Raw genomic sequence first — 25,834 nt, forward strand, 5'->3', positions numbered from 1 at the left:
TAAAGCATGTTAATGCCACTTCAAAGGAAAGTGGTCAGGATTTATTAATCCATTTGATCAAAATCTAGATGAAATGGCTTATCGATAGTTATACGATTTGCTAAATCGGTGGTTATATTCCCAGCAGAATTCTTCAGAACACCTCAAAATTTCCCTTTCAATATTTAATGCCAAACTAGTTTGTGGGCACTATCAGCTGCCACAAAAGGTAGTTGAGGCCAGTTCATTGGCTATATTTAAGAGGGAGTTAGATGTGGCCCTTGTGGCTAAAGGGATCAGGGGGTATGGAGAGAAGGCAGGTACAGGTTACTGAGCTGGATGATCAGCCATGATCATATTGAATGGCGGTGCAGGCTCGAAGGGCCGAATGGCCTACTCCTGCACCTATTTTCTATGTTTCTATGTATTTGAACTGTCCAACGCTCCATAAATTGTGCTCTAATTTGATGAAGAATCTGTAACCCATTCACGTTCACACAAGTAGAGGGCGAGATCACATTAGCCCTGGTATTGTGGGCAATGCTCAGACTAGCCTGGCTTTTGACTTCCAAGTTTGCACAAACATTTGCGTCAGCACCTGGAAATCTTCATTAAGCATAGTGAGACTTTTGATCAAATTACTGTAAACATGTGTCACAGCTTTGACTCCTGTCCAACTTTGTTGGGGATTGCCAGATTTTTATATGGGCTGTCCATGGATTGGTTAACCACACATTAAAAGACTGTATTTTCCACTGCTCAAAGAAACATCAGAACTCAAGCCAGGATCCCACTTGCATTTCTTCCCTTCCATTTTTCAATGTGGCAGAACAGATGCTTACGGTTCTTCCATGTGGCTTGCCACCAACTTTTTTTTATTTCGTTCGGCGAAATATCAGCCAGAGGCCAGAGAAGTATCAATAGGCTTCTAGTCACCGATCTACATCGTAAGGGTGGATCTACATTTTCTGCATTCACCATTGTCAATTTGATGCAAAACACTAGTTCAATCCTCAATGGTGGCATTATGAGCAGGACTGTGGCCTCAAGCAATGCAGTGCTGCCTTGTAGGTAGACACGAAATGCTGGAGTAACTCAGCGGGTCAGGCAGCATCTCTGGAGAAAAGGAATAGGCGACATTTCAGGTCAAGACCCATCTTCAGACTGATTAGTTTTCCTCTCCCCTAACTCTCAGTCTGAAGATGGATTTTTCGACCTGAAACTTCACCTCTTCCTTTTCTCCAGAGATGCTGCCCGACCCGTCAAGTTACTCCAGCATTTCCTGTCTATCCTCGGTGTAAACCGGCATCTGCAGTTCCTTCCCACAAACAATGCTGCCTTGTAGGTGGGTCAGAACAAACCCAACAAATCTGATGATTAGGCCTGTCAAAGTATACAGCAGGATCTTCTGAAAGAATTGGAAACAAAGAAAGAAGTAGATGGAGTTTAATCCAAGCAAGGGTGAGATGTTACACTTTGGGAGGTCAAATGCAATTGGAAAGCGTACAGTTAACTCTGTCCAGGGACCCCGACAGACCTGTCAGGTGAGGCAGAGATTCACTTACACCTCCTCCCACCTCATCTACTGTATCCGCTATTCCAGGGGTGGACTCCTATATATCGGCGAGACCAAGTGCAGACTCATCGATTGTTTCGCTGAAAATCTTTGCTCAGTCCACCTCGGCCTACGTGATCTCCCGGTTGCCAAACATTTTAACTCCCCTTATCATTTCCATACTGACCTTTCTGTCTGGGCATCCTCCATTGTCGGAGTAAAGCCACATGCAAATTGGAGGATCTGCATCTCACCTTGTTCTTGGGCAGCTTACAAACCAGCGGTATGAATATTGATTTCTCTAACTTCAAGTAACCCTTGCATCCCCTCTCTCTCTCCGTTCCTCCCCCTCCACAGTTGTTGTACTAGTTTTACTGTCATCCTGTTGAGTTCCTCTGTCTGTATACTCGTTATTACCAATCCCACAGCCAACAATGGCCTCTTGTGTCCCCACATTTCCTTGATTATCATTGCTTTTTGCAGATTTTCCATTCATTTCTCCTAAGTACTATTGATATCTCTTGTTCCCTTTTCCCCCGACTCTCAGTCTGAAGAAAGGTCTCGACCCGAAACGTCACCAGAGATGTTGCCTGATTGGCTGAGTTAGTCCAGTCTTTAGCATCTGTCTGTCTTCAGTTAATGCCAATACCCTTAACAGCATTGATGTACAGTGGAATATTGGTGTTCAGGTTCATAATGGCAACACAAGTAGATAGAGAGGTATAATAGGTGTATGGCATGCTTGCCTTCATCGGTTGGGGCATTGAATATAAGAGTCAGAAAGTCATGTAGCTGCCTTATAAGACTGTGGTTCGGCCACAATTGGAGTATTGTGTGTCGTTCTGGTCACCCCATTTTACGAGGATGTAGCGGCTTTGGAGAGGGTACAGAAGTGGTTTATCAGAATTCTGCCTGGATTAGCTATGAGAGGTTTGACAAACTTGGATTGTTTTCCCTGGAGTGTCGGAGGCTGAGGGGAGACTTGATAGAAGTACAAAGAATATGAGAGGCATAGATATGGTAGACGGTCAGAACCCTTTTCCCCCAAAGTAGAAATATCAAGGACTAGGAGGCATAGCTTTAAGGACAGGGGAGCAAAGTTTAAAGGAGATGTGTGGGGCAAGCTTTTGTTTTTGCACAGAGTGGTGGGTGCATGGAACATGCTGCCGGGGGTGGTGGTGGAGCCAGATCAATAGTGGAATTTAAAAGGCCTCTTTTAAATAGCCTTTTAGATAGCCTCTTGGTTATGCAGGGGATGAAGTGGTATGGATTGTGTAATGGCAGAGGAGATGAATTTAACCTTGAGTCATGTTTGACACTGACAATTAGGATCAAAGGGCCGGTTCCTGTTCTGTTATGTTCCGTTCTACAAGTTCTAAATAAAATAACAGCCATGCCCCTTGGCTTAGTCAATTGTCAAACCTGTCAAAACTATAAATGCCCATTAAACTAAAATTTCAAACAAAAAAAATCAAGCAACAATTTTTTTTTAAAGTATTACATAAAGTTAGTGCAAGAATTTAAAACTATTAGAAATATTGATGTAAATTTGAATCAAGAACATATTAATTACCCAATACTTACCTGGATACTTTATATCTGTTCCTGCCCACTAAACCAAAAGATCTGTGTGGGAAGAAACTGACAGGTGCGGGTTTAAACCAAAGATAGACACAAAAAGCTGGAGTAACTCAGTGGGTCAGGCAGCATCTCTAGAGAGAAGGAATGGGAATAGAAAAGGAAGAAGGGACTCGACCTGAAATGTCACATATTCCTTTTCTCCAGAGATGCTGTCTGACACTGAATTACTCCAGCTTTTTGTGTCTATCTTTAAGCCAAAAGGACTTGCTGTTCAGACTCGGGTAGCAGATTCGCCAGTGTGAAATGCTGGGGTCCTGCGTGCTCCATTGCTGAAATCCTATGTATAGTTGGTTGAAGCCCGTTCAGAAATCACTGACAAAGAAAAGCCAGCAAGTTCAGGTCCTATGCGTGCAGACAGAATGCTGAACCTGGTGTCACTAGCACAATGGCTCCAAGCAAACCAGGCAAAACATCTTCAAGCTAATTTTAGCCCAACTTAACAATGGTGTTTCAAGAATGAATAAGGCAAAGATCAAATTACACAGATTCCCAAGATTGGTTAATAAGAATTTGAAAATTGACTGCCTTGGGAAAGATTAACAAATAATTTTGGTTGAAAGCAACTGTCCACTATTTTAAAAAAAATAATCTGGAATGTTTCCAGTATTAATGACTGGGGGAACATCAACAATTCTGGAATTAATTCTGAGAATAATTTATTAACGACATAGAAGCCAAACTCCCAGTGGATGGATGCCAGAGACTGGTCCACAAAACTTTTCCCCTGTTCTTCTACATCCAACTCCATCATATCGTTCTACCCCTTTCCCTCATGTATTTATCCAGCTTCTCCTTGAATGTACTGATGGCTCATCACCTCAACCAGGCTCTGTCGTAATGGGTTTAACACTCTAACCACCCTACAGGCATTCCCTCTGAAATCCCCATTGGATTTGTCTGTGTTTTCTAATGACAGCTTCAGGGGGAAAAACTAGATGTTTTCTCTAAAGAAAAAGCAAGCTATTTCCAAAATAAACATAGATAAACTTGCTCGTGGCCTAACCTCCTTACATCAAATTGCAAGACGAATGAAATGCAGATGCTATGCATAGGAGAAAAAACAACTTTGTCTGGAGAGCAACTGACGCAAAAACATTTCTCATAGTTTATATTTTTGCAAATAGTTTGCAAAATATGAATAAGATGTTCTCTCAGCATATTTTAAAAGATGGCAGAAGCTCAGAAACACAGCAATTATTAGTGACAAATGCTTTCTGCTTAATGGCACGATGAAATGAACCTAGACGTGATTTTCCATGCCTTGCATAATGTCTGTAACAAAGAGATAATGATACAGTCTTGAGAAAGAGAGACGCAGAAGAATACAGATGTCACAATCGTCAGCAAAAAGTAAATTGCTCAAGAAGTTTTGCGGGCCAGGAAGAATGCGTGCAGGAAAATAGACAGTCGATGTTTAAGGTTGAGACCCTTCCTCTGGACTGCCAGACCTGAAACGTCAACGGTCCATTTCCCTTCACAGATGCTGCCTGGCCCGCTGAACTTCTTGAGCAATTTACTTTTTGCTGACGACGTGACATCTGCATTCTAATGGTTTCCCTCAGCATTTTCTTTTTCGGTCTTGAAAAAGATTCTGCTAAGGTAAAAAAATATAATCTAATAAATAAAAAAAGTCAGGGACAGACAACAAAAATAAAAATATATATAAAATTCTAGACTGACAGCACAGTAGGTTTTCTTCTGTGCAAATGCACAGGAAAAAAAACCTAGAAACAGATGTTACTGCTTTTAAACTGTAACTGAAATTAAGATTATTTTGCTGTTAAAGTGACATCAAAATAAATGCCTGATATGAAAGCATTTATCGATATTAAAATAGCAAAGGTGTGCACTGAAACCAAAGGCAGTACAAAGAATTAATCTTCTACCCCTGCCTCCAGAAAATTCTGAATAGCAGAATTTTTCAAAATAACGAGGAATTTAAATTGGGTACATTCACATCAATTGTACACCAGGATATTGTTAGAGACAACGATGAACCTAGATAGTCCATGGGACAGAATGGGAGTGCAGTATCTTCAGGCAAATCATAACAATACATTTTGGCATCAATTTTTGCTAGTAATTCAAAAGTGTCATTGGGAAAAATCAAGAGACATGCCAAACTGATCAAGCACAGTCATAACATGATTTGTGGTGTTTTTCTACTTTGCCTCCTCAAAAGGGAAACTGTTTCCATATAGTTCTTTGTTCGTTTTGACCTGTTTGTTCTGAGGACTAATATAAAGTGGAAAATGGTGACACAAAGACTTCTGCTGTCTTTCTAGTTTTACTGCAGTTTTGACATTTATACAGCAACAAAAGTTAACAGCCCAAGTAACACCACCACATTTTTTACTATCGAATATTTAAAGATAAAGGGAGAGCAATCACCGGGATGATCAGTTACAAAGACACGATAATGTTAAGGGCCAATTAAATCATGCCATTCAAAGTTCATAAAAGAAAAAAGATGAAAGGAAATAGACTGAAAGAACATGTTGTGTTTCAATAACAGTTCAAAGTTGTCTGTTGTAAGACCACATTCAATTTAGGGTTAAATAGTAACTGCGTATGTGATGCCATGTTTATAAAAAAACATTCCATCTGTTCTTCATGAAACTGCTCACTAAAGTACAGGGATAAAAAGGGCTGAATGATCCATTCTACCTGACCCAGAGCTCAATATACACTGGAGTTACATAATGGTATTAATGACTTCAATTTCCAGGAGCATTTTTATTCTCTGTAGACTACTGAAGGATGTGTACTTTCAAAGAGTCCATCTAGACTAAACTGAATGGATACGCCAATAAAAAAAAGAGAGATGTTAAATAAATTATATGCAGGAAAAGGGATGAAAGTAAATGTGAAAACAGAAACTGTCAGCTTTTGGAGAAATTGGATAAAAATTGCTCACTCCCCTGCAATATTGATGCAATTTCAGGACAGGCGAAGTTGAATCCTAATTGCCATGCTGCTGGATCTGTATGAATATACTATGCATCCTTTCTTGCCCCTTTTTCTCCTCTCCTCCCCTGACCAAAGGATCTCCTGCGATGTGGAAGCTCTGAAGCTGCCATTAATAATTTGGTATGAAACCCAAGAGACTGTCTTCATGTTCCAACTATCGAAGAATAAAGAGAATGGATTGAAAAAGTTTTTTTTAAAAGATAGGGAAAGAAAAAAGTTAAAAGGACCAAGCTGAGAAAATGAGCATTGTAATGATCTAGCCTTTGTCTGAAGAAGGGTCTTGACCTGAAACGTCACCCATTCCTTCTGTCCAGAAATGCTGCCTGTCCTGCTGAGTTACTCCAGCATTTTGTGTCTACCTTAAATGAGCATTCTAACCTGGCTAAGTAACAGGATTGACAGATTAGTGAATGAATGATAGGGTTAGGGTCAGGTGAAACATACTAATTCTGTAGATTCATGAAGTATAAAAACAGATTTGAATAATGGAACACTCATTGGAGATATCATCATGCAGCTTTCAATCAGAATTTCTAGCTGAGAAAATATTGCAGTGTATTCATGTAGGAATTGTACCACCCTGATAGTCTCATAAGAGTGTTAATAGGGTTGTTGACCATACCAACAATAAATCTTTAACAACTCGGAAGTCACTCGGAAACCCCCTGTGGTGAAGGGGTTTAGGAAGCATAATTCCATATTCATCTTTATTTCCTCCAAGCAATTATTGTTACCACACATCAAGTTTCAAATTAAGCGTGTCATGAATTCCCTGAATGTTACATTCTGGTTAGCATTTGAATGAGTAGAGTTATTCTGAAAGTTAAACCAACATTCCTCCCAGAAAGTTGAGGACCTCTTTCTTTAGCTGGAGTGCAATTTACAAAACTGAACACACGAGCGCTGCTGGGAACAATTAAGTACAAGGCAACGATGAACTCCGCACCTTCACTGGTCAATTTTGGGCCTCACTGTTTCACTGCTAATTCAGGATGTAAATCATGGTCCAGATTTTGAGATCAGTTGGCAAACCAATGGTGCTCACTATAGACCTCACTGACAGCTGCACAGAATGATCCAATAACTTCCAGCATCTATTTCCAACAGTCATCAGTCAATCTGCAAGTCGAATCAGTAGTAAAAAAAGCAAACTCAATGCTAGCATTTATTTCAAGAGGGCTTGCATAAGAAAAACAGGGATGTAATGTTGAGGCTCTATAAGGCGTTGGTAAGGTCGCATTTGTAATACTGTGAGCAATCTTGGGCACCGTTTCTGAGGAAGGATGTGCTGGCTCTCGAGAGGGTCCAGAGGAGGTTTACAAGAGCGATCCCAAGAATGAGTAGGTTAACCAATGATGAGCATTTGTCGGCACTGGGCCTGTACTTGCTGGAGTTTAGAAGAATGAGGGGGAATCTCATTGAAACATACAGAATAGTAAAAGGCTTGGATAGAGTGGATGTGGAGAGGATGTTTCCACTAGTGGGAGAGTCTAGGACAAGAGGTCAGCCTTAGGGCTTTCTTTTAGGAAGGAGATGAGGAGAAATTTCTTTAGTCAGAGGGTGTTGAATCTGTGGAATTCTTTGCCACAGAAGGCTGCAGAGGCCAAGTCAGTAGATATTTTTGAGGCAAAGATGGATAGATTTTTGATTAGTACAGGTGTCAGAGGTTATGGGGAGAAGTCAGGAGAATGGGGTTAGGAGGGAGAGATAGATCAGCCATGATTGAATGGCAGAGTAGACTTGATGGGCCGAATGACCTAATTCTACTATCACTTATGACTTAAGAAGAGAGAAATCACTGTCATCCAGCAGCTGTGATACCATTAAGTTGACTAGACAGCCATTTCCATTAAAGAATTCTCAAGGCAATCTATTGCAATTGATATCCAATGTTTTAAAAATTCGACTGAGTGCTACGCACTTTGGAACGCACAAAAAGGTAATTATGGTAGAAGCTGAAATATTATATGAGCATTTTTACACATAATATGAAACCAATTAATCCATACTTCAAAAGTTGCATTGAATTGAACCTGCACAGGTGTGTGTGTGTGTGTGTGTGTGTGTGTGTGTGTGTGTGTGTGTGTGTGTGTGTGTGTGTGTGTGTGTGTGTGTGTGTGTGTGTGTGTGTGTGTGTGTGTGTGTGTGTGTGTGTGTGTGTGTGTGTGTGTGTGTCTCTCTCTCTCTGTGTCTGTCACACAGGATGCCATCGCATCATTTGACTTTGCAAGCAATCATCAAGGATTTGGGACACTGTTGGGTAGTTCGGAGGTGGGACAATCTGGTTGGACTCCAGGAATATAATGAAACCATTTGGTTAGAATTTGGTGGCGAGCACTCATTGTCAACACTAGGGACTTCTAAAACATTAATTACTAGTCCAAACTGAATGCTGCAGAATTATTTTGTAATAATGTTAGGAACACAGCAGCTTCACAATCGCTTGGTTCAATGAAGAGCCTAAAAGCAAGAACAAACCAATATTGGATTTGGTGTAAGCTGTAGGTGAACATATTGAAACTCTACCACACTCATCTTCCAGACAGGACTTGAGGTACTCCCATTTACTCCATTAGATCACTGGATAGTTCACAAATAGTTGCAAATGTTCACAAAATGTAGGATCCAGAACATCCTGGATCCAGCCCACTTGCATAAATCTGCATCTGTGTTCCATCCCATCTTGAGTGCCCATCCACTCTAAGTTTGGAAAGCTGGCCATACCCAAGAGTCAGAGACAGAATGAGAGAAGACTGAGTGCAGAAAAGACTGAATAGTGCAGGTAAGCCTTAAACTTCACAACCAGCAACACCCACAAACCATTTTAATCTGGTCTTTACCCTATTAAACTAGAATTTAAAAAAACAAGTTACTGATCAATTAATCTATCTCCCAATGTCTTGCACATCTTTTACCCTCTAAAATTAAACATAAAGTATGGAATCAAATTGTTATGTCTGCTAACCTTTGCATAGAGTTGGGTGGCTGGTTGCAATGTATACCCGGCCACTCACCTCAACCCATCAGCACTCTGCTGCTAGATTCATGGCAAGGCTGTATGAGAGAACAAGGTGTACCCTGGCATCTTAACTCCAACTCCATTTAGACGTCCGGGCTTGACAATGCATGGAGGGAAGTCAGAAATGTGCTGACCAACTAGTACCAGATAGGCAACAATTCCACATCCTATAGGTTGCCCTAATGATACAGAAGTCCCATCAACGAACACTTAGTCCATGAATGTCTTCCAGCTTACATTATCATAATGCCTCGCTAAAGACTCAATCACACATGAATGCCATGCACCTGTGGGCATGCAAGAGAATGAAATGATACACAAGCAGTGTGAAAGTTCGAATGCATTCACAGATTAAGGGTCAGAAATTTATGGTCAGCCAGAAATGTGGCAACGTGGACCACAAGCTACAACCCGAAGACCTGAAGGAGGCGGCTCGATGACGCAGTGGTAGAGTTGCTGCCTTACAGCGCTTACAGTACCGGAGACCCGGGCTCGATCCCGACTACGGGTACTGTCTATATGGAGTTTGTACGTTCTTCCCGTGACCGCGTGGGTTTTCTCCAAGATCTTCGGTTTCCTCCCACACTCCAAAGACGTACAGGTTTGTAGGTTAATTGGCTTGGTATAAACGCAAAATTATCCCTAGTGTGTGTGTGGGATAGTGTTAATGTACAGGGATCACTGGTCAGTGCAGACTCGGTGGGCTGAAGGGCCTACTTCCGTGCTGTATCTCTAAACTAAAAAAACTAAACCCAAGAAACAGAAAACAATAAAAGACAAATGGCAAGTCAGACTGGAGCTTGGTGCCTTTTGTGGTGACATTTGTTTTCTTTTTATTTATTGAAGGAAATAGAGGGGGGTTAATTTTCAAAGCTTGAATTTTTACCCAAAGTATAAACATGAACATGACCAAAATGTAGTTGCATCATTGGAAATTGTCTTTGCTCCTTAACCCATCATTGCATTACTCATCTCAGACTTTCATGCAACATTGAGGTTTCGTCTTATTGTCACAGCTTCCTGTTCTCGTATCAATATAGAATATTGCTAAATAAAAAATATTGCAATCCTCAATTAATTATCCATCAATAGTAGATCTGTCACTATAAATTTAAATGTTGGGAAATTTGGTACCTATTCACCAACCGTGCATATAATCTTTAATGTGAATCCTGTTGATGCTGGAATTACACAGGTATAAATGCAGCTCCAGTCAAGATTTCTTCTCAGATCTTGCAACAACCTCAGAACAACCACAGAGATTACTTCGCAGGGCACATGTAGTATTCTCTAACTAGCAAACCTAGTAGATCATTGTGCACACATCATTCACATCACAAGCATCCTTCTTCACTCCAATGCACTTCACTCCAATGCACCACTCTAAAGAAAAAAGCCTTACTATCAATGCGTGTGGCTATACCTTTGCAATAGCTCTGGAACTTTCATGATTTAGAATTCCAATGTTATTCTTTCCTTGGTACTCAGACAATGTTTGTGTTTGTACATACGCAATCTATTGATGATAAAATGATTCTCAGCAGGTTAGGAAAGATACGAGTTTATCCAGTCTGTCTCAGTGGCAAGTTCAGAATTTCATCTCTCTGACTTGGGGATGGCACGGTATCTTAATGATAGCGGAGTCAGGGGGTATGGGGCGAGGGCAGGAACGGGGTACTGATTGTGAATGATCAGCCATGTTCACATTGAATGGTGGTGCTGGCTCGAAGGGTTTGATGTGTTTATGCTTTATTCTTAATTGTTAACTGTATGTTTGTGTTGTCATTTGTGAGCAGAGCACCAAAGCACATTCCTTGCATATGCACATACTTGGCTAATAAACCTATTCATTCATTCATTCAAGGGCCGAATGGCCTACTCCTGCACCTATTGTCTATTGTATCTACCACTCAGGTGTTAAAGTAGGAGAAATAATGAACTCAGCAATGACCCAGAAGTGGCAAAAGGTGTGCATATCAGATTGAAACAGAAGCTGATTGAACTAGTTTGTAGTTTTTCTGGTTATAGCGTCATAGAGTGATACAGTGTGGAAACAGGCCCTTCGGCCCCACTGGCCCACCCCAGCCAAAAATGTCCCAGTACACGCGTCTCACTTGCCTGCGCTTGGTCCATATCCCTCCAAACCTGTCCTATCCAATTGCTTCTTAAAAGCTGGGGTACCTCCTCTGGCAGCTTGTTCCTGGCACCCACCACCCTTTGTGTGAAAAAGTTATCCCTCAAATTCCTATTAAATCTTTTCCCCTTCACCTTGAACCTATGTCCTCTGGTCCTCGATTCCCCTATTCTGGGCAAAAGACACTGTGCATCTATCTGATCTATTCCTCTCATGATTTTGTACACCTTTATAAGATCTCCCCTCATTCTCCTGCGTTCCATGGAATAGAGATTCAGCCTACTCAACCTCTCCCTATAGCTCACACCCTCTAGTTCTGGCAACATCCTCGTAATTTTTTTCTGAAACCTTTCAACCTTGACAATATCTTTCCTATAACATGGTGCCTAGAATCTAGAACAATATTCTAAATGAAGTCTCACCAACGTCTTATACAACTGCAACATGACCTCCCAACTTCTATACTCAATGATCTGACTGATGAAGGCCAAAATGCCAAAAGCCTTTGTGACCACCTTACCTACCTGCGACTTGGCTTTCAAGGAACCATGCACCTGTACACCTAGACCCCTCTGCTCTACAACACTACCCAGAGGCCTACCATTTATTGTGTAGGTCCTGCCCTTGTTCGATGTCCCAAAATGTAACACCTCACACTTTACTGTATTAAATTCCATGAACCATTCCTCCGCCCACCTGGCCAATTGATCCAGATCCAGTTGCTCTTGGTGACTCTACAATTGCAGCCATTCTGGCCAAAGGCACAGCCCATTTTTAATGAGAAAGCACAGAGACAAGGAATGAGTTGGTTAAAACTACTAAGGCAATTGGCAGAGATTTAAGTGGGATTGGGAAAGAGTCAGAAAGTCCAAACATAGGGAAGGAAAAAAATCAAACAAGGATAGAGACTCAAAGAATGTTGTAGATGGAGCAAAGAAAGGCGAGCGATGCCAATTCTGTTCAGCTGTAGGGCAGGAAGTATCAGGATATGATCGCCTGCTTCCAACTATTCAGCTTGGACACACTTTCCTGGAGCTCTTTATCAGGGGTGTCAGATACAAAGTGATGCTTTGTAAATCAGACCTTGCCTTCCATCGGGTGCTTTTTAACCAGATGAAACAAATGTAAGATTCACAAGGAATTTTCACAAAGATTGACAGGAAGGAGCCTGGCAGTGTAGATGTGTGCTGTGAATCTACTTGGCATGGATCAGGAGAAGACAGTTTTCTCACAGTTGCTTGCAATGGATTCAAAGTGATTAATTCCAGCTTGCTTTGGAGCAATCAGGAGAAGTGGAAGTAGCACTCTAGGCTGGGAAGAGATTCAAGATGAATGAACTGCATGGCAGTGCAGATAGAGGCATCACAACCTCACAAGGCCAGAGGCCTGGGTTTACTCCTGATGCTGTGTGTTGTCAGTGTAGAGTAGCACATTCTTCCTGTGATCGCATGGGTTTTCTCTGGGTGCTCCTGATTCCTTGCACATTCCAAAGACATGTCAATTGGTCGGTAAATTTGCTGCTGTAAATTGCTCTAGTTTGTTCGTGAGTGGTAGAATCCAGGGCAAGTTGATAAGAACGTAGGGAGAACACAAAAAGTTAGGATTAGCATATATACGGTGCTTTCCATGCTCCATATCTCTATAATTCCATAAAATAATTGAATTGAATGTACTGTACTATGAAATTTTGAACGTGCGTGAGTCTTCTTGTATCACCGGATAGGGGCTTGATAACATTTACAAGAAACAGAGGAACGGAAGCAGGAAACATCTTTGTGGATGCCATAGTTACGTTAAAAATAATCACATTTTCTGGTAAAATATCAGTTTAATCAATGGAGGGGCTATTTAGTAAAACATAAAGGACAGTGATTAAAGGTCACCTTCAATGCCATGTGGCAAATAAATAGGACCAACTCCTTCAAGACTGGAACCACCAATTCTAGGTCTAACATGGTGCAGATAATTTTCACTTAATATTTAGATTTCTTTGTAAAGCGACACATAGCTTTTAGACTTTAGAGATACAGTGCGGAAACAGGCACTTCCGCCCACCTAGTCCACACCAGCTAGTGATAACCCTGTACACTAACACTATTCTACACACTAGGGACAGTTTACAATTTCACCAAAGCCAATTAACCTACAAGCCTGTACATGTTTGGAGCATGGGAGGAAACTGCAGCACTCGGAGAAAACCCGCACGGTCACAGGGAGAACGTACAAACTCCATACAGACAGCAACTGTAGGCAGGATTGAACCTGGGTCTCTGGCACTGTACGGCAGCAACCCTACTGCTGCACCACTGTGCCACCCTCAAAAAATGGTTTAAATAAAATACTTAGTTGAAAATCAACTAACCAGACTAGCCATTTTGATCAATGAGTACAATTCACAATTCCCATATTGTTTATTCAGTATTATCTTGTGCAAAGAATAAGAACCTTTACAGTTCATGTTCCATCATTGACATAATTTACTCAACTACAGTGACAGGGACATTTTACATTTAGTTCCATTGAAAGCAGATATTGGATATCAAAATATTGGATAACCTATTATCAGTGTTTGTCGGCCTGTACTCCCTGGAGTTTAGAAGAGTGAGGGGGGACCTCATTGAAACATACAGAATAGTGAAAGGCTTGGCTAGAGTGGGTGTGGAGAGGATGTTTCCACTAGTGTGAGAATCTAGGACTAGAGGTCAGAGCCTCAGAATTAAAGGATGTTCTTTTAGGAAGGAGATGAGGAGGAATTTCTTTAGTCAGAGGGTGGTGAATCTGTGCAATTATTTGCCACAGAAGGCTGTGGAGGCCAAGTCAGTGGATATTTTTAAGGCATAGATAGATAGATAGATTCTTGATTAGTATAGGTGTCAAAGGTTATGGGGAGAAGGCAGGAGAATGGGGTCCGGAGGGATAGATCAGCCATGTCTGAATGGTGGGGTAGTCTTGATGGGCTGAATGGTCTAATTCGATTCCTATCATTTATGACCTTATGGAAGCTGTTCGATAAGCTTTATCTTGGGGAGCAGAAGAAAAGTTTTAAAATGGTGTAATAACTAAAATAGTTATTGGTCCAGGCCTTGTGGTCAACTACAAAGAAAATCTGCTCTCCGATAACCTCAAAATAAACTTCTCTAAAGACCTGTGAATCTCTGACCAGATTCACCTTTCCCATTCTTCACTTCAATGGATCTCTGAAGTCCAGTCACAGCGATTGCACTGAACAGCTGGGCAGACATTCAGAGACATTCTTGCAAGCAGAACAGGAAAGTTTTAACAAAGAAAATGATCAAGCATGAAAGTAGTTTAGAACAGAAAGATTTGGTGGAAGCTGAAGCTAATACCTAAAGTTAAATAATATATTTTTTTAAACAACCAAACAGGTGTCTAAATTTATGGTTATGGGAAGAAGGCAGGAGAATGGGTTTGAGAGGGAGAGATAGATCAGCCATGATTGAATGGCGGAGTGGAGTAGACTTGATGAGCCGAATGGCCTAATTCTACTCTGTAACTTATGCACAGAAGTTAAACGACAGATATACAATTATCTTTTTAAAAGGTACACCATTAACAAATTGGTTCCATTTCATATCATAAAGCACAACATTACAGAAGGAACAGCATCATTCACATCAGTTCATTGATGTTCTTGGGTTACAAAGGCTGCTAAATAGCGCACCCAGCGGAGAAATAGCGAATCGCCAGCAGCTACCAGTGGATGGACCGTGTACATCCTCCAGAAATGTCTTTAAGTACAACAGTGAGCACTGAATGCTTTGCCGTTATGAGTCGATGCAAATTTAAAAGCGATTTCGCAGTAAAGTCTGGAATATTTACCCCCAAGAAATCCTCGTTGAATCGGATGTCTTATTATTTAAAAAAATGAAACATTCTTTTCGACGATGATAAGTCAATTTACTGGCAAATTAAAATAAATCAGCTCATTCTACCAGGTCATAATACACATATGATAACCCTAGCTGTTTAACGCTATAGCATCTCCGGGAAGGCCTCTGCAATGTCTCGTGTACTCGGGAACAGACAATAAATAACACGCTATTTCGTAAAACATAACAATTCCCTAAACTTCAGTCCATATTTTGTTCAGAGCTATTCCTTTGTTATTCTTTCAGAGAGTAGTGGGAATAAACTACCATGCAACTTTCATGGCGATATCAAAGCAAGTGATCAGAACTGAAGTGAAACAAGCAATTATTTTGTATTCTACATCTTGCATTAGAATACGACAAAGGTTTCATTCACGAAAGAATATTACTTTCATATTCCATACGCTTTATTTTTTATTTTTAATACCTCCCCTAATTATTTTGATCATGAAATGTGACCGATACATTTAATATCACACATTTTACATTGCACGTGATGTGTAATTTGAATTCCATCCAATTCAGCTCTTCACGCTGTAGATCACACGTTTGCGATGATCAAGGTGAGGCCACAAATAGACAGAAACTACAGGGGAATAATTCCCGGAGCATTGAACGAGGACACGATCCGCACAGCGCCGTGCATTAGGAACGTGTACGAGTGTTTTATTGTCATGTGCCCCGAAACGGAACAACCAAATCCATCCTTTACGTAGGGCGGGGTGAAAGGAGGATAGACGTTACGTTTCTACCACATAGTGTGTGTGTGTGTGTGTGTGTGTGTGTTCACAAGTCCCAAACTCTCAAAACAAAAGAATTAGTCGGTGACATAAAAGGGCACGAAATCGGAAACACTCACAGTTAGAAAGCGCAAAGTTCCTGAATAAAGTCGGAGTTGGTTCCAATGTTGGACAAAGTTCCTGTGTTTAACATCTCTGACCAGCAACAGCTTCATCAGCGCAACCGAGGAGGCAAGAGGCTCTCTCTCTCACACTCACACACACTCACACACACACACACACTCACACTCACACACACTCACACACTCACACACTCACACACACACACACTCACACATACACACTCACACTCTCCGGGGAGTTCAGCCCCTGTTCAGTCTGGGATTCCTTGTCTTGTCTGCCCTCTCTACGCCAACTCCCTGGGAAGCCTCAGTGCATCGCTGGTCCACGGACTGTGGGCAGCCCGGGGTGGGGATGGGGATGGGGATGGGGATGGGGATGGGGGTGGGGGTGAGGATGAGGGTGGGGTGGGGATGGGGATGGGGATGGGGATGGGGGTGGGGATGGGGATGGGGATGGGGGTGGGGATGGGGATGGGGATGGGGATGGGGATGGGGATGGGGATGGGGGTGGGGATGGGGATGGGATGGGGGTGGGGGTGAGGGTGGGGTGGGGGTGAGGGTGGGGTGGGGATGGTTGGGGTGGGAATGGGGATGGGGATGGGGATGGGGATGGGGATGGGGATGGAGATGGGGATGGGATGGGGATGGGGATGGGGATGGGGATGGGGATAGGGATGGGGATGGGGATGGGGATGGGGATGGGGATGGGGATAGGGATGGGGATGGAGATGGGGATGGGATGGGATGGGGATGGGGATGGGGGGGGGATGGGGATGTCTGGCGGTGGCGGGACAGACAGGGCGTGAGCATCGGTACATGTTGCGGGCAGTCGGGGTGGACGAGGTAGCCGCCCGGGGGGACAGGGAGAGACCAGAGACCAGGTACCAGGGACCAGGGACCAGAGACCAGGGACCAGGGACCAGGGACCAGGGACCAGGGACCAGGGACCAGAGACCAGGGACCAGAGACCAGAGACCAGGGACCAGGGACCAGAGACCAGGGACCAGAGACCAGGGACCAGGGACCAGGGACCAGACCAGGGACCAGGGACCAGGGACCAGAGACCAGGGACCAGGGACCAGGGACCAGGGACCAGGGACCAGGGACCAGGGACCAGAGACCAGGGACCAGAGACCAGGGACCAGGGACCAGGGACCAGAGACCAGGGACCAGAGACCAGGGACCGGCCCGGGAGCGACAATGAAGTGTGGCCGGTGAAGCCGCCGCTGGGCGCGGGTCGGGGTGTAGCGGAGACACGGGTACTGTTGTCAAGCAGCTCCCGGGGCAGCGCTGAGCCTGGGGGGGAGGGAGGGAGGGAGGGAGGGGGGAATTGCACAGATCGCTTCAAACAATAAAAGCCCACCTTTGTTTCAGACACTTTCCTTTGAAGCCGCAGCGGTCCGTACAACAGTTTAAAGCCCGGCGCTACCACTCTCTCACTCACTCACTCACTCACCTCCACCGCCGCTGCTGCTCCTTGTTAGTGAGACGCCGCTTCACATTCTCCAACACACGGCTGCCTGCCTGCCTGCCTGGCGCACCGACCCTCCCTCCCTCCCTCCACCCTCCCTCCCTCCCTCCACCTCACTGCCGGCTCGGCTTCTCCGACAGAAACGTCCCGTTCGGTTTCTCTTTGACGACTAGGAACCCACACGTACCCAGCCCAGCCCAGCCCAGGACTCTATCTCTATCTCTATCTCTATCTCTATCTCTATCCCCCTCTCCCTCTCTCCCTCTCTCCCTGTCTCCCCGAGGCTGCAGCCCGACAGTGACCTCCAGTCACAAGCTCAGCAGTGTTACAGCTTCAGCGGCAGCCAGTTAGATCACAACCCCGCGCCCCCTCCAAACCTGCCTCAACACAGTAGCAGACAGCGGCTCACCGAGAAAACTACTCCACCACCCCCACCCCCCCCCCCCCCCCCCGCGACAATCTGGTGTCAAACCCCTTACCGTCAGGACTACTCCAACTCCATTTCCAAGTTTGCAGAAAGGCACTACAGCAGAGGGGCTGATCTCGAAGACTAGTGCAGGGAGGAGATAGAGAGCTTAGTGGTGTGGTGTTAAGGCAACAAACTCACTCTATCAATATCAGCAACGCCAAGGAGCTAGACATGGGTTGCAGGAAGCAGGGTGGATACACATCATGGCCTGTGTCAACGGTGCTGAAGTGGAGATGGTCGAGAGCTTCAGGTTTCCTGGTGTAAATACCACCAACAATTTGTTTTGGTCTAACCACATTGATGCAATCTGCCAAGAAAGCACACCAACGCCTCTACTTCCTCAGAAGCTAAGGAAATTTAATATGTGGCCAACGCCTCTTACCAAGTTCAACAGCTGCACCTTAGAAAGTATCCTAGTATTAGACAATAGACAATAGACAATAGACAATAGGTGCAGGAGTAGGCCATTCAGCCCTTCGAGCCAGCACCGCCATTCAATGCGATCATGGCTGATCACTATCAATCAGTACCCCGTTCCTGCCTTCTCCCCATACCCCCTCACTCCGCTATCCTTAAGAGCTCTATCCAGCTCTCTCTTGAAAGCATCCAACGAACTGGCCTCCACTGCCTTCTGAGGCAGAGAATTCCACACCTTCACCACCCTCTGACTGAAAAAGTTCTTCCTCATCTCCGTTCTAAATGGCCTACCCCTTATTCTCAAACTGTGGCCCCTTGTTCTGGACTCCCCCAACATTGGGAACATGTTATCTGCCTCTAATGTGTCCAATCCCCTAATTATCTTATATGTTTCAATAAGATCCCCCCTCATCCTTCTAAATTCCAGTGTATACAAGCCCAATCGCTCCAGCCTTTCAACATACGACAGTCCCGCCATTCCGGGAATTAATCTAGTGAACCTACGCTGCACGCCCTCCATAGCAAGAATATCCTTCCTCAAATTTGGAGACCAAAACTGCACACAGTACTCCAGGTGCGGTCTCACCAGGGCCCGGTACAACTGTAGAAGGACCTCTTTGCTCCTATACTCAACTCCTCTTGTTACGAAGGCCAACATTCCATTGGCTTTCTTCACTGCCTGCTGAACCTGCATGCTTCCTTTCATTGACTGATGCACTAGGACACCCAGATCTCGTTGAACTCCCCCTCCTCCTAACTTGACACCATTCAGATAATAATCTGCCTTTCTATTCTTACTTCCAAAGTGAATAACCTCACACTTATCTACATTAAACTGCATCTGCCATGTATCCGCCCACTCACACAACCTGTCCAGGTCACCCTGCAGCCTTATTGCATCTTCCTCACAATTCACACTACCCCCCAACTTAGTATCATCTGCAAATTTGCTAATGGTACTTTTAATCCCTTCGTCTAAGTCATTAATGTATATCGTAAATAGCTGGGGTCCCAGCACCGAACCTTGCGGTACCCCACTGGTCACTGCCTGCCATTCCGAAAGGGACCCATTTATCCCCACTCTTTGCTTTCTGTCTGTTAACCAATTTTCTATCCATGTCAGTACCCTACCCCCAATACCATGTGCCCTAATTTTGCCCACTAATCTCCTATGTGGGACCTTGTCGAAGGCTTTCTGAAAGTCGAGGTACACCACATCCACTGACTCTCCCTTGTCAATTTTCCTAGTTACATCCTCAAAAAATTCCAGTAGATTTGTCAAGCATGATTTCCCCTTCGTAAATCCATGCTGACTCGGAACGATCCCGTTACTGCTATCCAAATGCTCAGCAATTTCGTCTTTTATAATTGACTCCAGCATTTTCCCCACCACTGATGTCAGACTAACTGGTCTATAATTACCCGTTTTCTCTCTCCCTCCTTTCTTAAAAAGTGGGATAACATTTGCTATTCTCCAATCCACAGGAACTGATCCTGAATCTATAGAACATTGAAAAATGATCTCCAATGCTTCCACTATTTCTAGAGCCACCTCCTTAAGTACTCTGGGATGCAGACCATCAGGCCCTGGGGATTTATCAGCCTTCAGTCCCATCAGTCTACCCAAAACCATTTCCTGCCTAATGTGGATTTCCTTCAGTTCCTCCATCACCCTAGGTTCTCCAGCCCCTAGAACATTTGGGAGATTGTGTGTATCTTCCTCAGTGAAGACAGATCCAAAGTAACGGTTTAACTCGTCTGCCATTTCTTTGTTCCCCATAATAAATTCCCCTGCTTCTGTCTTCAAGGGACCCACATTTGCCTTGACTATTTTTTTCCTCTTCACGTACCTAAAAAAACTTTTGCTATCCTCCTTTATATTATTGGCTAGTTTACCCTCGTACCTCATCTTTTCTCCTCGTATTGCCTTTTTTAGTATTAGAAAGTATCCTATCCAGATGCTTCACAGCTTGGTATGGCAATTGCTCTTCCCAGGACCACAACAAATCACAGGGAGTTGTGAACATGCTCCAGTGTTTCACTCAAATCAGCCTGCTCCCCCCCTCCCCACACACTGATTCTATCAATCTTTCATGCTGCCGCAGGAAAGGACCATTCACACCCTAGTCATTCCCCCTTCAATCTTCTCGGCCAGGGAGAAGATACAAGTGCTTGAAAGCACGTACCACCAGATTCAAGAACAGTTTCTTCCCTGTTGTTATCAGACCTCTCATATACTGTATAAGGGATGAATTCCTAATCTTCAATCTAGGTTGAGATCTGCAATCTACAGGCCCACGTTCTTTGTTCTTTATTTTTTTATTTCCACTTTCTCTGCGGGTGCAACACTATATTTATTTATTTATTGTCTGCTTATTTTCTTGTTTCCACTACCTGATGTCCACGTCTACGGTATTATCTGCCTGGGTAGCACACAAAATAAAATTTATCACTGCATCTCGGTACATGTGACAATCATCCAATACCAACAACAAAACAGCACCAATACAAATCCGCAGACATACAGTCTCCAAACACAATCATAAGGTCATAAGGAATAGGAGTAGAATTAGGTCATTCAGCCCATCAAGTCTACTCCACCATTCAATCATGGCTGATCTATCTCTCCCTCCTAACCCCATTCTCCTGCCTTCTCCCCATAACCTCTGACACCTGTACTAATCAAGAATCAATTTATCTCTGCCTTAAAAATATCCACTAACGGCTACTACAGTCTTCTGTGGCAAATTCCACAGATTCACCACCCACTGACTAAAGACATTTCTCTTCATCTCCTTCCTAAAAGAACGTCCTTTAATTCTGAAGCTATGACCTCTAGTCCTAGACTCACTAGTGGAAACATCCTCTCCACATCCACGCTATCCAAGCCTTTTACTATTCTGTATGTTTCAATGAGGTTCCCCTCATTCTTCTAAACTCCAGCGAGTACAGGCCCAGTGCCGACAAACACTCATCATAGGTTAACCTACTCATTCCTGGGATCATTCTTGTAAACCTCCTCTGGACCCTCTCCAGAGTCAGCACATCCTTCCTCAGATATGGTGCCCAAATTTGCTCACAATATTCCAAATGTGGCCTGACCAGCGCCTTATAGAGCCTCAAAATTACATCCCTGATTTGTTATACAATCTCTTAGAAAGGGGCCCACACTCCCTTTCTGCTGATGCAATGTCACAGAAAGGGTTCCATCGACCCACCCCTCAAATAGGGGCTCAGTCATCAAGAAAATTACCACACATATTTGAATTCTGATATGAGAGTATCTGGAAATGAACAGCTGGTCAGTCAACATCTGTGCAGAGAGAAAGAGTAAAGCTTTAGGTTGCTAACTTGCATCATAAACAGAGATCCAATGTCCCCCCTGGCACAATTCCTCAGACAGAGAACCCAGGAAACAGAGGCCAGAGTAAACCAGTTGGCCTTTTGTGCCAGCTTTGCCAGTCAATAAGAGGGGAAATGAAATTGCTGGAATTGTTCTGAGAGCTAGCATAAAAGTGAATGCTGAATGGCCTCTTCCTATGTCATAAGGGAATGTAAGAAATAAAATTGTTGCTGATTTTATCACCTCAGTACATACATTCAGTACATACATTCAATACACCAATCACACAAAAATTACCCCCCACCTTTGCCATGTGGTCCACTGGAATCCCTTCCCTTATTTTGAGGGGCGTTTCCACCACACCCTGCCCCCCATGTCCAGCAGCGGAAGGACCCTAGACTGTGGCCCTCCCCCACAGAGCCTTGGCGTTGGCTGCACCAAGCTTCAGTGCGTCCCTCAGCACGTACTCCTGCAGTCTGCAGCGGGCCAGTCAGCAACATTCCCCGATGGACATCTCTCTCTACTGGGAGGTCAACAAAGTTCGGGCAGGCCAAAGAGCGTCTTTGACCAAGTTGATGACCTTCCAGCAGCACTCGATGTCAGTCTCTGAATGCGTCCCTGGGAACTGTCCGTAAATCACAGAGTCCTCTGTGATGGAGCTGTTCGGAATACATCTGTGAAGAATATGGATAGATGGTGTTTCAGGTTAGGATTTGTCATCATGCTCAAACATTATCTCCTGTGGTTATCACTGTGCCCCTGAAGCATTATAGTCTCCCCCAACAGGACAGCATTTGTGCTCATCACTTTTACAACCACAATTCCTTCTATTGATCTTGTACTTCTCAGGAGTTTTCCCACCAATGAACGATGAAATGTGATACCTTTATATTCCCTGAAGTGTTACCTAAGTGAATTGATTTGGAATCATGGCTTTTCACACAGGCAAGGGATGTGTTTGATATAAGTACAGCACTTCCTGCTGAGAGAATTTTAATTAGTTTATGGCCTGGAGTTTAGAAGATTTTTAAACTAATATCTGGGAAAGCCCACAGCCAATAATTTGGTTGTGACTTTAAACATCCTGGGCTTGTGTTTGTTATAAGCCTTTTTCCTTCATACTGTTCTAAAGCTGGGCTCCTCTTTGCATGGGCACCTTCATGATTAAAACTAATTCAGACACATTGCAGGGTACTTTGAAATCATCATTTGGTAATAATGTATGGGTATTCATCCCACAAATTGTGCAGCATTGCTATAGATATATGGAGTCATTGATTTCCCTCAACCCTTCAAAGATACACATAATGGTGGCAGCTAATGAGACACTTTCTCGGAGTGCAGGATCCCAGGTTCAGTCCTGATCTTCAGTGTTACCTGTGTGGAATTTGCACGCTCTTCTTGTAATGGATGGGTTTTACTTTGAATGCTCCATTTTCATCCCACATCCAAATGAGGTTGAGGTTGCTAGGTTAATTGGCCACTAGAAACTGCCCCTGCTGCATAGGTAAATGGTAGAATCCTGAGGGAGTTGATAAGAAGTTGGCCAAAAGACCTGTTTCCATGATGTATCTCTCTATGACTTTATTGTTTTCAAAGGTAGTATGGAAGTATTATAATCATCAATAAATTTGAATCGAACTCAAGCACAACTCTACTCTTCATCCATCTTATTTTCCCTTACGCTTTTTGTATTCAGCTTGGTTCATCACTAAATTTAAAACTAATATGCGTTGTAAACCAACTTGTTCTATTCCATTGTAATCCGTATATTATTGGTCATCCAGGGAGCATTCGCTATGATACCCTACCCTTTCTCCAATGCGTAGGAAAAAACACTGCAGATGCTGGTTTAAATCGAAGGTAGACACAAAATGCTGGAGTAACTCAGCGGGTCAGGCAGCATCTCAGGAGAGAAGGAATGGGTGACGTTTCGGGTCGAGACCCTTCTTCAGACTGATGTCAGGGGACATCGTTGTCCCGCCCCCTCTCCTGATATCAGTCTGACAAAGGGTCTCAACCCGAAACGTCACCCATTCCTTCTCTCCTTTCTCTAATGCGTTCATCTAAGAGCAAGTCCAAACCGTAGCTAAAGTCTGCCGATGCACGTTTACTATATCACCTGCTAGTTGAAAATGTTCACATAAATTTCAACCATCCAGAACTTCTCTAAACCCAACAAAATTCTGATCATTATATTTCAAAAAGTCTCTTTCTAAAATAAGGCCCACTTGCCCCTTTTCATGTGAGCCTGAAACTTCCCTTGAATACATTTCAGTCATTTCTCCCCATTTTTCCTATGACTTAGTTTGCCAGTTCACGTTAGGATAAATGAAGTCTTGATGTTATAAATTTTCTTTTGTCTCTTAAATATTATGACTGTATCTGATTCCACCATCTACTTTGGCAGCACCTTGCAGATATCAACACTATCTGAGTTAAAAAAAACATCCCTTAGATCCCCTTTAAAACTCCTTCCTCTCACCTTAAACCTATGCCTTCTTGTTTTTGATATCCCTACCATGGAATAATGATTTGAACTATCTACTTTTTTATGCCTTTCATCATCATATACCTATCAGGTCACTCTGATGCCTCCTTCACTTGAGAGGAAACCAAGTCCAACTGACCCAATATCCTCCATAACTGAAGGTCTCCAATCAAATGCATCCTAGTGAATCTCCTCCGCACTCTCTCCAATGCAACCAAGTCCTTCTTACTGCAGATAATACTCCAAGTGAAGCCTAACCATCTTTTGTAATGTTGCAACTAAACATCACTACGCTTATAATGGTAAAGTCAGGTATATGTGTAGCCATGAGGTTACAGATTGTTGTGGTACACTTTTCAGCTGCTCCTTATTGTCCTCAGTTTATTATCAATGTTTGTTTCGTAGTCATCAGATCTGTTCTGGGACAATCCCATTTAGTAGGTATCTTGTGCCATGCAACATGAAGGGTGAATTCAGTGTAACTTTGCCTCCAAATAGTCTGTATGTTAGATTGATTCCTTCCATGGGCAGATGTGTTGGCCGCAGGTAAATTGGTAAGAATAAGGTCATACATAGGCTTCTCCCTCAGGTTCATATTCCTAGATTGATGTTTGCTTGGATTAAAGTTAGTAATTGCATAGTTTGCTACCAAGTACCTAAGAACTTGGTACTCCTCATTATGACAACGCAATGAGAAGAAACAAATGTGAGAATCTGTAATGCAGTAACCACGTCAGCAATCAACTCGTAAAATGCAAGGGCCAGGGTAAATTTCCTTGAGTGACAAAAATTCATTGGTGGAAGTCAACATTGAGAGATTGGATATTTACCAGCAGATATTTGTTATTCATTTTATGTCCTAATCTAAGGAGTCAGAGGTCCATTTATTTCAAAATTAGTAGTAATTGCTTACTTTACCTCTTCAATAGCCTTCCTCCCCATCAGCAATTTTGGGATTTTTCTAAAATGTTTGACCTTCAAAAAAAATCAATACAGTACACCAGTCATTATTTATTATTGATTTTTGGTGTTGTCATCTAATGCATTTTTCAGTTTCTTTATTCCACGCCAGTTAAAATGCTTTGAAAAATACCTGTGTTTTAAGCCATATCTAAATTAACTTTGGTTTGTTATTCAGGTATATTCTTGTATTTAAAAATACTTTATTGATTTATCGTAACTTTCAGGTTCACATTCCATTGATATAGTGAGAGCAAATGCAGCACCAATAAACCAGATGTAAAATAGTTGATGCCTACAACTGTGACAACCCCGACCCAGGGAGGAAGCTATTCATCCACCTTAACTATTATTGATTGCTACTTTAAAAGCAGCATGGCGCAGCTGTAAAATGTAAATACATTGCTTCCTGGCATTCTGCTTCCAACACTTCACAGTGGAGATTCACACATTGAATTTAATAAGATGTTGAAAATGAAAGTGTCATTTCTAGGCCATTCAACCTCCTCCAGTGTGGAAAGAAATCTCCTTCCTTTACACATGCTTTTGTTGAACTATTTTCCGAATACCTACTGAAATGTTGTACTCGTTGTATGTCAATAAAATGGTCTCGAGGACGTTTATCTTTCGTGA

The 25,834-nt window shown here is 43.1% G+C and overlaps 1 protein-coding gene across 2 annotated transcripts in view; it reads right to left on the reverse strand.

Moving 5' to 3' along the window:
• The window catches only part of LOC144600954 (carbohydrate sulfotransferase 15-like), a 76,777-nt gene extending 58,589 nt beyond the window's left edge, over positions 1-18,188 (reverse strand). The window contains exon 1 of one of the 2 annotated variants that reach the window (XM_078412857.1): positions 18,001-18,188. The gene's annotated coding sequence lies outside the window, so the exon portion shown is untranslated. Of the gene's footprint in view, positions 1-17,506; positions 17,579-18,000 lie in introns of those variants that run through there. The other variant, XM_078412858.1, reaches the window with a different exon arrangement.
• Between the last annotated feature and the right edge of the window lie 7,646 nt (positions 18,189-25,834).

This window comes from Rhinoraja longicauda, chromosome 16 (assembly GCF_053455715.1).
Source record: "Rhinoraja longicauda isolate Sanriku21f chromosome 16, sRhiLon1.1, whole genome shotgun sequence".
Taxonomy (NCBI): Eukaryota; Metazoa; Chordata; class Chondrichthyes; order Rajiformes; family Arhynchobatidae; genus Rhinoraja; species Rhinoraja longicauda.